At 46.4% G+C, this 18,270-nt stretch overlaps 1 protein-coding gene across 2 annotated transcripts in view; it reads right to left on the bottom strand.

Moving 5' to 3' along the window:
- The window catches only part of PRR13 (proline rich 13), a 37,938-nt gene extending 20,016 nt beyond the window's left edge, over positions 1-17,922 (bottom strand). The window contains exon 1 of one of the 2 annotated variants that reach the window (XM_073662950.1): positions 17,810-17,922. The gene's annotated coding sequence lies outside the window, so the exon portion shown is untranslated. The remainder of the gene's footprint in view (positions 1-17,809) is intronic. The other variant, XM_073662951.1, reaches the window with a different exon arrangement.
- Between the last annotated feature and the right edge of the window lie 348 nt (positions 17,923-18,270).

Here is an 18,270-nt window from a genome sequence, read left to right as displayed (position 1 = left end):
AGTTGAAACTGCTTCAAATCTGCAAGAAAAAAAAATTTGCAGTGTGTGCATGAGATTTCGGGAATTTCATTCACTTTTCTGGAACTAGGAAATACTTTAGAAAAAAAAATAAAAAATGTGACAAAAATGCAGTAAATACTTAATATGTGCACATACCCTAAAAGTGTTCTGTTCAACCAGTGTGTGTCCCAGTGGTCGGACCCCACCGATCACTAAGTTATCCCCTACAGTATCTAGAGGATATGTGGCAGCGTGTTTTCACCGGATTAATAAATAGATTCTTTGCATCAACAGCGCCAATCTTGCACTCTTCTTCTATGGTGGTGTCAGATATTGTTGCTCATCTTCATGCATGCTAACAGATAAACCCTCGGACAGGTTTGGGACAGTTTCTGGAATAACAGACACTTTTTTCTAACCCTCGACAACCCTGGTTCTGAGTGGCCCATTGAGAATCTGGTGTGGCGAGAGCAGTGGATCCCTTAAATCATGGCTGTATCAGGATGATGCATATCACGGGTGAGGATGGCACGGGGCCAGTATGATCTTCACTGTCCTCTGGCTGAACAGGTTTTGCATGATGCATTAAAATCAGCAGTATGTACAACCTGCACCTGCTTTTACAGGACAGGAAGCAGGCAGAGGCGCATCGGGCGCTGGCAACGATTAGATCTATTATTATACTATAATACATCGGTCTCCAGGCTCAATAGATATTAATAGTTAACCAACGTAAAGAGACACACAGTGAGCATACATACAGTATATGTACAGCTGTCCTGTATGCACCTCGCAACCAAACAGTCATTACTTCTGTATAACAACCCCCCCACACATAAACAAACCATGAAATGAAAGGGGTATTCTAGTTATTGAAAGTCATTGCCAATGGATATGATAGGAATTAACTGCTAGATCAGTGGGGGTCTGACCTCTGGCATCTCCAGAACAGGGGAACCCTCTGAACGGAGCAGGGGTTTTACATGTGAGCTGACGCTCTATTCAATCTATAGGACGACCACAGCCACATGTATCCAAAAGGCTCCATTCACCTAATGAAGGATACAGGCAGGTCCTTGTCACCTCCATTGGCCCTTTATACAGTGGTGTACTTTTTTTGGCATAAAAAAAATAGCATAATAGACTATGCTATTGAACACAGCATTGTATAAACAGTCTTTGCTAGGACGCATGGAAACTAAGATCTCAGATGGATAGATCGAGGGTTAATATAAAATCATGGTCTTCTCTAAGGAGAGTGTAACTACAGGGGAAGCAGCCTCTATTTGACGCAGAGGTTAAACCTGGCCATACACATGAGATAGTTGTTCTTCCATCTCCCCCATACTCACAAATGATTGGCTTTCTTCCATCACCGATAGAGGAAAAAAACACCGCCAAACATTTAAATTCCAACATTAACTACTGGGGAGAATAAGGAGGAAGCCATATACACATGAGCTGGTTGGATGATCCCCACTTGGAACCAGTATGTTCTGCCAACTTTCTTTTAACGTGTATTGTGGCCCAATCAGGTGCAAAGAAGGTGTGAGAAAAAATGTGGTGGTGACTTTGTAGCATCAAACTGTGAGCTCCGCTTTGTGCAGAACAAATGACAAGTTTCACATGGTAGTAATTTGGTTTTAGGGGGGACGGTCTCATCTCAACACTTGTTCATATGCATTGGAAACACAGAGAGCACTCAGGGCCCTCTCTATGAGCAGAAAGCCAAGAGGTAAGAGTGGCCCCCAATAAGTCAGACTCATCTGAATGATTGCCATGTAATACTACATTTCACCGCCAAGTGACTAGAATGGGATTTCACCCAATGACGTCAAGTTCCAGTCTCTTCACTGATGCTGCCAAAAACTGTACTTATGGGTCGCTGCAGAACGGGACGTCATCACTTCTGGCCAGGGCAAGGCCTACCGGTGTGGTCTGCACTGGATCAACAGGGTATTGAAGCAGTCAGGATAACTTCAATTGTACAGTAATTGTAGTTAAAAATCAGAACATGTAACAATTCCGAAACCCCTCTGACCTTAAAAAAAAAAAAAAAAAAAAAAACTAAGGAGGAAGAGTCACCTACAGGTATGTATCATACCCCTCAATCCCCTCATAAATAATATATTTGGCATCATGTCCAGGAAAAATCTGATCAAAATCTAAAAATGATTTAAACTGTTATGCACACGCCCGGACTGACTGGCGTGTGCGGGTGTTGTGGTTCCACTGGACCATGGACCGGAGAGTGCCTGGAGGGGCGTGACTAAGTATCTGGCCGATCCGACCAAGGTGGCACGACGGCATACGACGCCAGTGCACCAGGGAGAAAACGGGCAGAGGGACCAGGTGCTACTCCAGGTCAAACTCCGGACACGGGGGTTGACCCACACAGGGATTACTGGAACAGGCAGGTTAGGCTGGCACAGACTGGTGGATGTAAGCAAACACGGCAGGTATGCAGACGGGTGGATACAGGCAGGGAGGTACTGGCCGATAGGACGGGCTAGAGCACAGAGAGGTTAAGACCCAGTACAGACTGGGTCACAGAACCGCAGATGCGGTAGACAACCACAGCAGAGAGGGAACGCTCGAAGCGGTGGGCAAGAGCAGAGCAGGACGGGGCTGCAGGAGCAGCGAGCACAAGCAGAGCAGGACAGGACTGCCGGAGCAGCGAGCAGAAGCAGGGCAGGGCAGGAATCGCAGAAGAAGTAAGCAAGATAAGAGCAGAGCAGAAACCGCAGGAGCGGCAAGCAAGGCAAGAGCAGAGCGGAAACCGCAGGAGCGGCAAGCAAGGCAAGAGCAGAGCGGAAACCGCAGGAGCGGCAAGCAAGGCAAGAGCAGAGCGGAAACCGCAGGAGCGGCAAGCAAGGCAGGAGCAGAGCAGAAACCGCAAGAGCGGCAAGCTAAGCAGGAGCAGAGCGGACACCGCAGAGCGGTAAACAAGGCAGGAGCAGAGCAGAAACCGCAAGAGCGGCAAGCTAAGCAGGAGCAGAGCGGACACCGCAGAGCGGTAAACAAGGCAGGAGCAGAGCAGAAACCGCAAGAGCGGCAAGCTAAGCAGGAGCAGAGCGGACACCGCAGAGCGGTAAACAAGGCAGGAGCAGAGCAGAAACCGCAAGAGCGGCAAGCTAAGCAGGAGCAGAGCGGACACCGCAGAGCGGTAAACAAGGCAAGGGGATAGGACTCTGTTCACAAAGAACAGACGGAGAAGGAAAGGCAGAACCAGAAGCACGCACAGTACTTACAAAGAAGTAGCGAGCATACACTAAATTCACAACAGAGGTACAGAGACGACGAGAAGGAATTTAGGAGCAGGTTCAGACTCTGCAGAAAGACGCAGAAAACAGACATAGAGGGAAAAGGGAGACAAGGTTAAAGTAGAAACGAGGCACAGACAACAGGGAACAGAGGAAAGGGAACAGAGACAGCAAGGCAGGAACACAAACAGGACTCTGTTCAGACGGGAACAGATACCGCAAGGCAGGAACACAAACAGGACTCTGTTCAGACGGGAACAGATACCGCAAGGCAGGATCACAAACAGGACTCTGTTCAGACGGGAACAGATACCGCAAGGCAGGGACACAAACAGGACTCTGTTCAGACAGGAGCAGATACCGCAAGGCACAGACAGGCAGATCTAGGAATACGGCCCCTAGAAGGCGAAAGAACAGGCAAGAAGCGTGTTCACAAGAACAGACCACAGTTCAGACACAGAACTGGAAAACAGGATAGGACCTGGCATGTCAGAGACAAAAAGCCAACTGACAAGAAACAATGCTCAGGCGCCATCTTGAGGAAGAAGGTGGTATAAATACCCAAAGATGGACAGCAATAGGCTGAAGGTGCAACAGGGGCGTGTCCGCAGCAGGTACAAGAAACAGGAAGTTCAGCGGGCGTCGCCCTATGCAGCCAAAGTGGAGCAGAGCACAAGGAAAGAAGCCAGACCAGGAAGCTGGGCGGGAGATGAAGTTTGCGATCTTGCATGATGAGAGATGGAACACCATGCAAGAACGCCGCCAGGTATGCTACATAAACCTTACATGTCGTAAAAAAATTGGAATGCCGGAATTTACATTTTTTTGGCTGTCACACTTCCCACGAAAAAAAGTTAAATAAAAATGACATATGTACCCCAAAATGGTATCAATAAAAACAGGCCCAAACTATAAAAAAAAATTAGCGTGGGGGATGGATGGGATTATGGCACCCATGCGTCATTCTCTCTCTCCCCGTTTTTTGAGGCATTAGTTTAAGAAGGGTAGTGTTTAGTATGTTTGACTTTGTTGCTCCTTTTTCTCCCCCTATAATTTACCTCAGGTTAATGTTTTGGTATGGGCAGTCCTCCCCCTCGCCGGCAAGGACGGTCAATGGTAATCATTTTCTAGATTCTTCTTCAGCCAATCAGCTGATCGGGCAGTTTTGGACAACAGACATTTGATTGGCGGAAGGTGTTTAAGAGGGAATCAGAAGATGATATAAGCCTGAGATTCCTGTCATCGGTGTCAGAGCCAGCCGGTGAAGCAGCTCCCCCGCCCGACCTTGGATATTTTATTTGTAATTCGCGGTGTTTTTTAGTTGACTGGTCGCCCATTGTTTGAATTATAAGTTTGTGGACTTTTAATGTCTAATTTTTTATATGAATGTGATTTTATTAGTTTTCAGCTAATTTATTTGAATGGTTAATTATTAGGTAACCCATTAATAAACACTGCGGCCTTTATTCACCAAAAGAGTATGTAGTCTTTATTGGGTTCTTATTGGGTTATATTTCATTGGGGTGTCCTGTGGTGTCTGGGGTCCCATGAGGTCACTTAAAACTACAACTCGTCCCGCAATAAACAAGCTTCAATATGATGGTATGTTGGCGCTACAGAAATAAAAATCATCATTAGGTGACCAAGTTGGCGCTTGGAACTTATAATTACCTACAGAACCCAGATCTGAGGAGTCGGAGTCAGGGAAGTTGAGGAGCTGGAGATTTGGCTTACCAACTCCACAGCCATGACACAACCCCTGCAGTTCGCCGGACAGCCACCCATGTTCCCCACTGGTGTTCTCACTTTCTCTCATCAATTGAATGTCATGTTATCGCTGTTGTCAATCTGTGGCCCCATCAGTGACAAAATCTTCACACTGCGGCCACTGATTGGCTGTAAGCCTGTGACCATCTTCCTCTTCACTTCTGGGAACTTCAGTTCCAAGCATTCGTTGACCTCTGTATACCTTCAGGACTTGCTGTAGTTTCCCTCACCACCTGCGCTGTCACATGCTGTTGCTTTCCCCTATAATAACTGTTCAACCATTCAGATGCCACAGTCAACTGTGGACGCGATATCTTGACGTAATATAGATAATATGCAAATGCACATGCTTCAAGTAATGGTTTTGGAGTCACAATTTTTTTCCTAATTCTTCCCTCTCCACCTAAAAAAACATAATAGACGTAAATCTTTATAGTATCTGCACCAAAAAAAAAAAGTGACAACTAGAGCTAGGCGACTTCAATTCCACTAAAATTTTACAAAAATCTGCATTCTCCACAATCCAGATTTTTTGTAATTTGCGCCGTGTGAGTTCAGTAAATTGGAGGCCACTTGGCAACTATTTTGCTGAACCATAGAGGTCCAACAAAAGTAAAAAAAATAAATAAAACCTAATACTCATCTTACTGCTCTTGTTTCTGGCTATCAGTGCAGCTCGCTATCCACCCCATAGCAACTTTTTCCCTACTGTCGCCCGTTGCATGTCCAGGCTCTTCACTCTAATCCAGGATTTCTGCGAGTGGCCAGGCCTCGGAGGTCACCGACGTCACGACATGAACCGTGCCGGCAAGACACACAGGAACGTTCAAGGCCTGGTAGCGCCTAGTAGTCCTGGCCTAAAGTGAAGAAGCTGGGGCACCACAGCGGACAGAAGAACTACGGAAGACCAGACGGTGGGCAGCAGCCGGAAATGCAAGCTGTGAGGTATTAAGGAAGGAAGGCAGAATAAGGAACATTCAATTTGCATTGAATACCTTCTCTGCAAATCAAATTTCCCAGTAAAATCTGCACGGTTAAGCAAATTTGAATCTTGCCAGATCCGCTCATCTCTAGTGCTAACATACTATTAGATGAGTCTGATTGTTTCTGTCAATATTATGGCAGTATCTGCACAAAGCAGGAGGAGGATGGTTGTAATAAACAGCTATACTCCTGCCGCAACTGCCCAGATCACAGAAAATTCTGATCCATGCGGATCCTCGTGATCACCAGCATCACTGGGACGGTCGTCACTATGCGGCTAGCACGAGAACAAATATAGGGCTCTGGCCTGCCCGTTGAAAAAGCCTTTTAGAACAGAGTAGTGAGATATACACACAAACACAAAAATAAAGGGAACACTTAAACAACACAATGTAACTCCAAGTCAATAACACTTCTGTGAAATCTACTTGTCCAGTTATGAAGTAACATTGATTGTGAATCAATTTCTCCTGCTGTTGTGCAAATGGAAGAGACAACCGGTAGAAATGCTAGGCAATTAGCAAGATACCCCCTATAAAGGAGTGGTTCTGCAGGTGGTGACCACAGACCATTTCTCTGTTCTCATCCTTTTTGACTGTTTTGGTCACTTTTTCATTTTGCCATTGCTCTCACCCCTAGAGGTACAGTAGCATGAGGCGTTGTCTACAGTACAACCCACAGAAGTTGCTCAGGTAGTGCAGTTCTTCCAGGATGGCACATACCAAGGCTCGCACAATCAACAGACAACCCTGGCACACCAGCCTAACTAAAGAACTGCGACGGGCCTCCAGTGTTGCTGAACGTAGATGGAAAAGGTCCCACTCCCATGAGCACTTCATCGCATTCAAACAGTCCCTCACTACCTTCAAGTCCACACTCACTGCAGCAAAACAAACATACTTCTCATCTCTCATATCCTCCCTGTCTCACAACCCTAAACAACTATTCAACACCTTCAATTCTCTCCTCCGTCCCCCAGTGCCTCCTCCCTCTCCTCTTATTTCAGCCGAAGACTTTGTCTCATTCTTCAAGCAGAAGATTGACACCATCAGACAAAGTTTTTGCCTAAAGCCCCCAAACCTACTCAACCCTCCTCCTCCAAAACTACATTCTCCACCATTTCTGAAGATCAACTTTCCTCCTTACTCTCCAAATCACACCTCACCACCTGTAAACTTGACCCAATCCCGTCCCACCTCATCCCAAACTTTACCACTATCTTCATCCCAGCCCTAGCCCACCTCTTCAACCTGTCACTACCAACTGGTGTCTTCCCCTCATGCTTCAAACATGCCTCAATCACACCCATCCTCAAAAAGCCCTCCCTTGACCCATCCTCCGTATCTAGCTATCGCCCTATATCACTTCTCCCCTATGCCTCAAAACTACTGGAACAAAACGTCCATTCTGAACTGTCCTCCCACCTCTCCTCCTGCTCCCTCTTTGACCGCCTACAATCTGGTTTCCGACCGCACCATTCTACTGAAACTGCACTGACCAAAGTTACCAACGACCTACTAACCGCCAAATCTAAGCGACACTACTCTGTCCTCCTCCTTCTAGACCTGTCATCTGCCTTCGACACAGTGGACCATTACCTCTTACTCCAGACTCTCTCATCTCTCGGCATCACAGACTTGGCCCGCCCTATCCTGGATCTCCTCATACCTAACAGACCGGACATTCAGTGTCTCCCACTCACAGACCACCTCCTCATCTCTCCCCCTATCTGTCAGTGTCCCCCAAGGTTCAGTTCTAGGACCCCTGCTCTTCTCCATCTACACCTTAGGCCTGGGACAGCTCATAGAGTCTCATGGCTTTCATTATCACCTCTATGCTGATGACACACAGATCTACCTCTCTGGACCCGATATCACCTCCTTACTAACCAAAATCCCACAATGTCTGTCTATTTCATCCTTCTTCTCTGCCAGATTTCTAAAACTTAACATGGACAAAACAGAATTCATCATCTTTCCGCCATCTCATTCAACCCTCCCAACTGACCTATCTATCAACGTCAATGGCTGCCCACTCTCCCCAGTCCCTCAAGCTCGCTGCCTTGGGGTAACCCTGGACTCGGAACTCTCCTTCAAACCACATATCCAAGCCCTTTCCACTTCCTGCCGACTCCAACTCAAAAATATCTCCCGGATCCGCACATTCCTAAACCATGAATTTGCAAAAACACTAGTGCACGCCCTCATCATCTCCCGCCTTGACTACTGCAACCTCCTGCTCTGTGGCCTCCCCTCTAACACTCTCGCACCCCTCCAATCTATCCTAAACTCTGCTGCTCGACTAATCAACCTATCCCCCCGCTATTCCCCAGCCTCTCCTCTCTGTCAATCTCTTCAATGGCTCCCCATTGCTCAGAGACTCCAGTTCAAAACCCTAACCATGACATACAAAGCCATTCACAACCTGTCTCCTCCATATATCTCCAACTTAGTCTCCCGTTACATACCTGCACGCAACCTCCGATCCTCACAAGATCTCCTCCTCTACTCCCCTCTTATCTGCTCCTCCCACAACCGTATACAAGATTTCTCCCGTGCTTCCCCCCTACTCTGGAACTCTCTACCCCAACGTATCAGACTCTTGCCTACCGTGGAAACCTTCAAAAGGAACCTGAAGACCCACCTCTTCCGACAAGCCTACAACCTGCAGTAACCACCGCTCCACCATACCGCTGCACGACCAGCTCTACCCTCACCTACTGTATCCTCACCCATCCCTTGTAGATTGTGAGCCCTCGCGGGCAGGGTCCTCGCTCCTCCTGTACCAGTCGCTGTCACATTGTGTTCAAGATTATTGTAATTGTTCTTGTATTATACCCCTTTTTCACATGTACATGGGATAAATGGCGCTATTATAATAAATAATAATAATCAGTGCGAGCTGTGGCGAGAAGGGTAGCTGTGTCGGTCAGCAAAGTGTCCAGGGCATGGAGCAGATACCAGGAGACGTGGAGGGGGCCGTAGGAGGGCAACAACCCAGCAGCAGGACCGCTACCTCTGCCTTTGTGCAAGGAGGAACCGGAGGAGCACTGCCAGAGCCCTGCAAAATGACCTCCAGCAGGCCACAAATGTGCATGTGTCTGCACAAACGGTTAGAAACTGACACAATGAGGGTTGTATGAGGGCCCGACGTCCACAGATGGGGGTTGTGTTCACAGCCCAACACCGTGCAGGACGCTTGGCATTTGCCACAGAACACCAGGATTGGCAAAGTAGCCACTGGCGCCCTGTGCTCTTCACAGATGAGAGCAGGTTCACACTGAGCACATGTGACAGACGTGACAGAGTCTGGAGACGCCGTGGAGAGCGATCTGCTGCCTCCAACATCCTTCAGCATGACCGGTTTGGCAGTGGGTCAGTAATGGTGTGGGGTGGCATTTCTTTGGAGGGCCGCACAGCCCTCCATGTGCTCACCAGAGGTAGCCTGACTGCCACTAGGTACCGAGATGAGATCCTCAGACCCCTTGTGAGACCATATGCTGGTGCGGTTGGCCCTGAGTTCCTCCTAATGCAGGACAATGCCAGACCTCATGTGGCTGGAGTGTGTCAGCAGTTCCTGCAAGATGAAGGCATTGAAGCTATGGACTGGCCCGCTCGTTCCCCAGACCTGAATCTGATTGAGCACATCTGAGACATCATGTCTCGCTCCATCCACCAACGTCACATTGCACCACAGACTGTCCAGGAGTTGGCGGATGCTTTAGTCCAGGTCTGGGAGGAGATCCCACAGGAGACCATCCGCAACCTCATCAGGAGCATGCCCAGGCGTTGTAGGGAGGTCATACAGGCACATGGAGGCGCCACACACACACACACACACACACACAATACTGAGCCTCATTTTGACTTGTTTTAAAAGGACATTACATCAAAGTTGGATCAGCCTGTAGTGTGTTTTTCCACTTTAATTTTGGGGGTGACTCCAAATCCAGGCCTCCATTGGTTAATAAATTTGATTTCCATTGATAATTTTTGTGTGATTTTGTTGTCAGCACATTCAACTTTGTACAGAACAAAGTATTCAATGAGAATATTTCATTCATTCAGATCTAGGATGTGTTATTTGAGTGTTCCCTTTATTTTTTTGATCTGTGTGAGAGATAGATAGAGATTATATATATATATATATATATATATATATATATATATATATATATATATATATATATATATATATATATATATATATATATATATATATATATATATATATATATATCTCTTACTACATAAAGAGCTTAACCTTGAGGGGAGTCGGAGCAAAACATCAGCTGACGTTGGAGCGATGACTCTGTTGTTGTACATGATGACGATGAAAGGGAACATTTTCCTATTGAATTTTTAAACAGCTTAACCCCATCAGGCATGCCAAGTCATTGCCTTAGACTTAAAGGGGTTGTCCAGTACTTTTAAAAATATGCCAATGTGTTTTAATGATAAATAGAAGCTTCTTTCTAATTACCTCCTGGTGCTGTGTCTGCCTGTGACCCCCCGGCTGCAGCATGTGACCCCCGGCTGCAGCCGGCTCTGACATCCGCTGACATCACGACAAGTCCAGGCAGCAGCCGAGGGTCCCTCTTCCGCATTCCACCGGTGGCTGCTGGGTTAACCCGCGCATCACACCCGGCATCCACCGCACGCTCTCCCTCTCCCCATTCATTGGGAAAGCGTGCGGTGGATGCTGGGTGTGACGCGGGGAATAACCCCACCCACAACCCAGCAGCCACCGTGGGGACCCCAGCGCTGAGTCACGCCTCACTTATCGTGACATCAGCACGGGGTTACGTGATGCCTGTGAGCTGCCACCGATAGCGGATTTTAACAGGATCAGCTGAAGGTGATAAGGCATACAGAGTGATTTCCACGCTATCTGCCCTGGGCAATTCACTTTTTGAATTGGCGAACGTCTTTGTAATCTTCTAAATTTTATTTTTGTTTCCCTTAATGCAATTTACTAATTTCTTAATTATGACAACTTTGTTGTGTATCATGTAAAAAGGCTGAAAGTAGAGCACACTTTTCTAGTTTCCAAAACTTATTTGTTTCGGAACTCGGGCTGCTGAGATAGAGATATATACATACATACTGCTTACTTTATGGGGGGGGGAGGGGGGAAAGCACATGTTGAAGGGAACCTAACGGCAGGATCAACTCCTACAATCTAATAACATGGTTGCATTTGTCTTTAAAAGTTGATTACAGACAACCCTATTACATGTGACAGTTTTACTTATACAGTGGCTTGCAAAAGTATTCACACCCTTTGGCATTTTTTGTGTTTTGCTACCTCACAACCTGGAATTTGACTGGTATTTGAGAGTTTGCATCAGTTCATGTAAAGAAAATGCCTACAACTGTGAACATTTTGTTTTCTTTTTATTGTGAAGCAAACAACAAATAGGACAAAATAACTGAAAACTTCAGTATGAATAACTATTTACCCCCTAAAGTCAGTACTTTACAAAACCTCCTCTTGCGGCAATTACAGCTGTAAGTCGCTTTGGATAAGTCTCTATGAGCTTTCCACATCTTGTCACTGGGGATTTTGCCCATTCCTCAAGGCAAATTGATCCAGCTCCTTCAAGTTAGATGGTGTCCTCTGGTGAACAACAATGTTCAAGTCTGATCACAGATTCTCAATTGGATTAAGGTCTGGGCTTTGACTAGGCCACTCCAAAACATTTACACGCTTCCTCTTAAACCACTCGAGTGTTACTTTAGCAGTATGCTTTAGGTAATTGTCTTGTTGGAAGGTGAACCTCCGTTCCAGTCTCAAATCACTGACAGACTGAAACTGGTTTTGCTCAAGAATATCCCTGTATTTCGCACCATCCATCTTCCCCTTGACTCAGACCATTTTCCCTGTCGCTGCTGCAGAAAAACATCCCCACAGCAGGATGGCATTCTTGGGTTGATGAGCTGTGCCGGTTTGGCACCAGGCATAGAGTTTACCTTGGTGGCCAAAAAGTTCAATTTTGGTCTCGTGACCACAGCACCTTCCTCCATACACTTGGGGAGTCTCCCACGTCTTTTGGTAAACTCAAAACGAGCCTTACAATTTTTGTGTGTAATAAAAGGCTTTTTTTTGCCACTTTTCCATAAAGACCACCCCACCTCTATGGAGTGTATGGCTTATTGTGGTCGTATGGACAGATACTCCAGTCTCTACTTGGGAACTCTGCAGCGCCTTCAGGGTTATCATGGGTCTCTATGCTGCCTCTCTGATTAATGCCCTCTTTGCCCAGGCTGAGAGTTTTGGTGGGTGGTCCTCTCTTAGCAGGTTTCTGTAGTACCATGCTCTTTCCATTTGATGATAATGGATTTGATGGTGCTCTGGGGATCATCAGAGATTGGGATATTTTTTTTATTTTTTTTTTAAATAACCCAGCCCTGACTTGTACTTCTCAACAGCTTTGTCCCTGACTTGTTTGGAGATCTCCTTCATGGTGGTGATTGGTTAGTGATGCCTCTTGCTTAATGGTGTTGCAGCCTCTGTGGCCTTTCAGTAAAGCTGTGTATATACTGACAGACCATGTGACATTAGATTGCACACAGGGGGACTTCCTTTTACTAAGCATGTGACTTATGAAGGTAATTGCTTGCACCAGAAATTTTTAAGGGCTTCATAGAAAAAGGGGTGAATACATGTGCACATGCCAATGTTTAGTTATTTGATCCCATAAATTTAATTTATGCCTATATTTTTCTCACTTCTCTTCACCAACTTAAGACTATTTAGTGCTGATGTATCACACACAAATCAGATTACAAAAATATTTAAACACAGGTTGTAGTGGAACAAAATAGGTAAAAAGCCAAAGGGGTGAATACTTTTGCAAACCACTGTACTGTATAGTGATACTCCTTTCTGTCGCTGCATATTCAAATGTCCAGAGTAGTCAGGAAGGCGTTCAATACACGTTGACTAGTCTGCCAATAGCATGCCCACTGAGGCGTGACTGAGACCCCTCAGCCGTCCTCACATTCTCCTACCAGGACTTTGAATTCAATGGCTGCTTGTGAATACCGCGACTTTGGGCATGTGCTGTGTGACCGCACTCCTCTGGCACACAGGCAAAGATCCACAGCGCATGCGGGAAGGGACGGTATTCACAAGCAGCGAGGAGGAGGGGGAATATAGGGAAGGCTCAGGCCTCTCCGAAGCGCCTCAGTGTGCAGACGGGCAGGACTAGTAAGCAGGTAGGGACGCCTCTCTGACTACTGTGGACATTTCAATATGAGACGACAGAATTTTCATAAAGTGAGTAACATCATATAATATAAACTTGTCCCACATAATGGAATGGTCTGTAAACAACTTTAGGCTATGTGCACATGGTGCGTTTTTGATGCATTTTTTCCCGTACAGAATTGCCCCAAAAACGCATGTTAGTCCTTATGCCAGCATTGCCTATGAGAATTTTGAAGATCTGTGCCCATTACCAAGAATTTTCCTGACAGGATTTCATGTGTGTTTAATCTGCAGCATGTCATTTTTTTGTGCATTTTTCCTATGTAATGCATTGGCAAAAACACATGGTAAAAACGCATAAAAAAAACTATCATAAAATACCAAAAATGTGAGGAATTTCCGCAGCGTTTTTGCTGCCAAGAGGTGCAGAAACGCTGCAGAAATTTAAGCAAAAAATACTGATCGTGCGCACATACCCTTAAGGCCACGTGCACACGTTCAGTATTTAGTGAGGTTTTTTTACCTCAGTATTTATAAGCCAAAATCAGGAGTGGGTGATAAATACAGAAATAGTGATGTGTTTCTATTATACTTTTCCTCTGATTGCGGCTTACAAATACTGATGTAAAATACTGACCAAATACTCAACGTGTGCATGTGGCCTAAGAAAACGATGAAAAACTGCTGCAAAATAAAAAAAATGAACACATTGCATAGCAGTGTAAAAACGCCATCACTGCGCACGTGTTCATCTCAGTTACTGAGGTAAAAAAAAAACTCCAAATACCCAACATGTGCACATGGCCTTAAAGACGCATGCAAGTGTGTAATTAGATTCTAGGGGTCGATCCTGGAACTGGTCTGGTGATTCCTGCCCGAACCATGGACAGTAAGAATCAGATCGGCTCCATCATTACAAACATCTTTATTTTACTGTGAAACCCCGTGGCCTTTCAGAGAAAACTTTGAACAGGGAACAGGAGACTGAGCTGACTAGCCATGGAGGCTGGTCCCCACAGACTCTGCTGGACTGATACACGCTCCTTAGGCCGGGGTCACACCGCCGTCGATTCTCTCATGCGAGAGATCGGGAAGATTATGCAAATGACACTCGGCTCAAACTGAGTGCAGTGCTCTGTGCTCCGATTCTTTCACATCAGAGAATTGCAGGAGACAGAGAAAGTAATTTCTCCATTGCCGGCGGTAATCGGACTGTACTCGCACCCACAGACTTTTATGGGTGCGCATGATCCCATTCTCCCCCTGACTGTAGTACGTTTCTGTTGGTGGCCCATGTAAGCTTAAAAATGTGCCAAATTTACTAAGGCACACGCAGTTTTACTCACTGTATTGTGTCATGTGCATGAGTCTGGACTAATGACTGGTAACATTTCCGTGTAAAGTTGCAGAAGGGTGGGCCCGGAAGAATCAATTCCACGCCAGTCTGACACTGCTGTGGCTGTCATCAGTACAGCTACAGTTGCCATTTTGGGCCTCCATACACATCACTAGCGATATCACGCCCTTGAGCCCCAGTCCTCAGATTCTTGTGAATTCTTGCTGATCATACTGGTAAACTATCCCTGTGTATCCAAGCCGTTCCCTGAGCAGCCGTATGGTCAGTAGGAGAGAAGGGTGGGGTTCCTATCAACGCCGGTAGAAGAGTAATTATACTATGTACATTAACCAGAGTCTCAGTAGTCCTAGATACGGTTATGAGTCACTTTACAATGTGTAACCTTAAACCTTGGGAAGGAAAAATCTTAGTCGTATAAGATTAGAAAGAGTTCTGCATATTCTTACATCCAGCAACACTCGTCCATGGGCTATCCGGGCATTACAGTTCAGTCACATTCAAGCGAATACGCCCAGACACAGAGGTGGGACAGCTGGGGAGAAAGCAGACCCTTCTTCTATCCTCATACAACCTCTAGGACTTATGCAAATATAAAAGAGGGCATTTATGAAGGGCCCGGCCTAATAAACAAACATAGTATAACCAAAGCCATACTTATGCAACATTTGGCAACTTTTTACCCTTTTCCCAACACCCTCACCACTTTTCTAAAAAGCAGACTGGGCTTATCAGGAAGGGACAGGTAATGGATTTACTGCTACTTATGCCATAAACTGACATAAATTATACAGTTAACCATTCCCTACTATGGGACTGGGCTTGGCAGTTTCTATGACTCCAATACAAGTGAGGCCGGGGTCACAAGAGCATAGATTGTCACACTCGAGAGAATCGGATCGATAATGTAAGGCTGTGTGCCCACGTAGCATTTTTCAAGCGTATATGCTGCGGAATTTCCGCAGCGTAAACGCTTGAAAAACGCATGTATATCCGCACCCCATGGTCCCCAAGGGGATTCCGCAAGTTCTATGCACATGCTGCGGATTTTTCCGCAGCGTTTATGCCGCGTTCAAAAATCCGCAGCATGTCATTTAATTTTGCGTTTCCGCAAGCGGAATTGCCTTTGTCCAATGCATAAAAAACGCAAGGCAATTCCGCATGTGGAAAACGCGTGATAAACGCACGAAAAATGCGCGATAAACGCGTGCGGAATTCCGCATGCGTTTTTCCGGGAGAGGACTTGCATTTATGCAGCAGAAATTTTCTGCTTCATAAATGCAACGTGGGCACATAGCCTAAATGATACTCGGCTCAAACTCTGATCGGAGTGTCAGCTTAGTGTGATCAGATTTTTTCGAAGCACAGGTGAGGAGAAGATGGAGAACAAGATATCTCCATCTTCTCCATACAGTGAGCCTGTGGAAATTGGACTGCACTCTCATGTCATCCAAGTGCAGTTCGATGTTTTCTATAGACTTGGATGGGCAAGCACGATCCGATTTGCGCAGCATGCTGCAATTTTTCAAATGCCGAATCGGCATGAGAAAAAAGAGAAATGCTGATCAGCCCTACCCATAGAATAACATTGGTCCAAGTGCTATCCGATAAAACATCAGATACCATCCATCCGATGTATACACTCGTGTGGAGAGACACTCTAATGTGCCCCTGGGAATCCTGCTGTAGATATCTACATTGGGAATACCCCTTTAACTGCCTAAGGTTCAGAAAAATTCTTCTTTTATGGTCCCAGACCAGGAACCAGCCTGATGGGACCACCATTGATTCCTTGCTTGGGTGGTCTCACATCTCCAATGTATTTCAATACAGTGATCACACATGGCCTATAGCTTCTGTACTTTCAGTAATAAGTTGGCTATGAAATTATTCAAACCCCACTTTTATACAGTCCACATAGGTACAACAGTGGAGAACTCTAGGCCAATTCCACCCTCGTGTGATACAGGAGTAGATCCATGCCTGGGCCTAATGCCCACAACTGATGGCATCATAGGGATATATACCATTAAATAGGGGCAGGAAACCCACAGTTAGGCTGGGATTTGCACAGGATATAACAGTTGGTTTTTTTTTTTAAGCTATATACATTTATGGCAAAGCTGAATATCATAACTGACTGATCGGGAGGGTCCTACTACTGAGACCCCCACTAATCACTAAAACAAAGAGACCTTTTCTTCCACTAGATCACACCATTTCTCTCAATGGGACCAGCTGGTGTATCTACAGTGAGGAGCAATACCCCTGAGGTGCACAGAGGAGCAGTCCCTTCAATATAACAATTTTTAAGGCTCCAAGCAGTTGTGAAAAGAATCAAGATCGAGCCGTATAAACCGCTGCCCTCACAGTATGTGACCTGTAAAGACCTTTCTAAGGTTACATCCATCAGTCCACTTTAGCACTGCATTTCTTATAAAGTGAACAAGAGAAGTCCTGCCCTGAAGGCTGACGTGTCCACTGGGCGCCGTATCTGTGTCCTGGTCAATCTTTGCTAAGCCTTGCCCTGGGGCGGACATAGACAGAAGAGGGCCCCTGTGCAAGAGCGGTACATGGGCCCAATAATGTGTCTGTGGCAGAAGCGGTTTGCTGCTTTGAAGGTGATAGTGGCCCCGTTACTGCTGTACAGGTTGCACCAATGGTCTGTGTGGTCCTGATGAGGACTACAGCATAACTCACAGGCTGCACAATACCTGCGGCCCGGGTGGTAGGGCTGGACACCGGCGCCTGCACACAGTGTCTGTGCTGCAGAGTACTGAGCTCTGCTGGCCCAATACCACGCTCAGGATCGGCGCACACACACACCACAGCGTGGATCACTGTGGATGTGCCAGCCTGATCAGGACACTCAGACAGAAGGGCACACCCAGTGGACACTTCACCCTTCCCTGGCACAGGCCTGGGGGGGTCACTGCTGCTGATGGGACATTTAAAGGGACCCAATCATTTACAACCCCATAGGTTTATCCACCATCACTAGTGATCATCATTATCTGGGAGAACAAAGTCCTGACTTCTATGTCCTGCACCATCATGTGAGAGGTGCAGAATACCAGGAGGTAAGACGCATGGGGAAAGCACAGCAGCAAAATGTGAAAGGAGCACCGGACATCTATCTATACCTCTCTATAGGGTCAGCGCTATAGCGCAGTCATGTGACCTGCCCGAGGTACTATACACAGGGCACGGGGAGCGCAGGGATACGCACCTGTCAGGTTGGATTCTTCTCTCGCTCGTCGCTTAGTTTGTCTTCTTCCGGGAGACTTTGGACTATTTTTTATTTACGGCCACGCCTATCGACCAGCTCTGCCTCTGATTGGACTCTGTGTCTCGTCACTCCCTGAGAAGCCCCGCACCAGCAGTTAGCTCCGCCCACCCGACCCCGGGACACACCCAGGTTATGAGCACCGCAGTGTGAGCAGCATTAACCTCTTCGTTCCCTAGGAAGGAGCAATAGAGCAATAGTCGTCACCCAGCAGCGTGTTTATGGCTCACATGACCGGGCCGGGCTGTCGGGTGATGACACAGCACGTACAGTCCAGCAGCTATGCTCTCTTTCTAACTATTATGTGATTGCTCTTACAAATAGAGGCTTTTTATATTTTAATGGTGTTTTTCTATGCTTTTTTCACTTTGGTCAGTGTAAGTTCATGTACTGGATTTGCTGTT

The sequence above is a fragment of the Phyllobates terribilis genome, unplaced genomic scaffold (assembly GCF_046119375.1).
Source record: "Phyllobates terribilis strain yellow unplaced genomic scaffold, ASM4611937v1 Scaffold_2__4_contigs__length_985480577, whole genome shotgun sequence".
Classification (NCBI taxonomy): domain Eukaryota; kingdom Metazoa; phylum Chordata; class Amphibia; order Anura; family Dendrobatidae; genus Phyllobates; species Phyllobates terribilis.
Note: the sequence above shows the minus strand (reverse complement) of the source record. Positions and strands in the feature narration are given on the sequence as shown.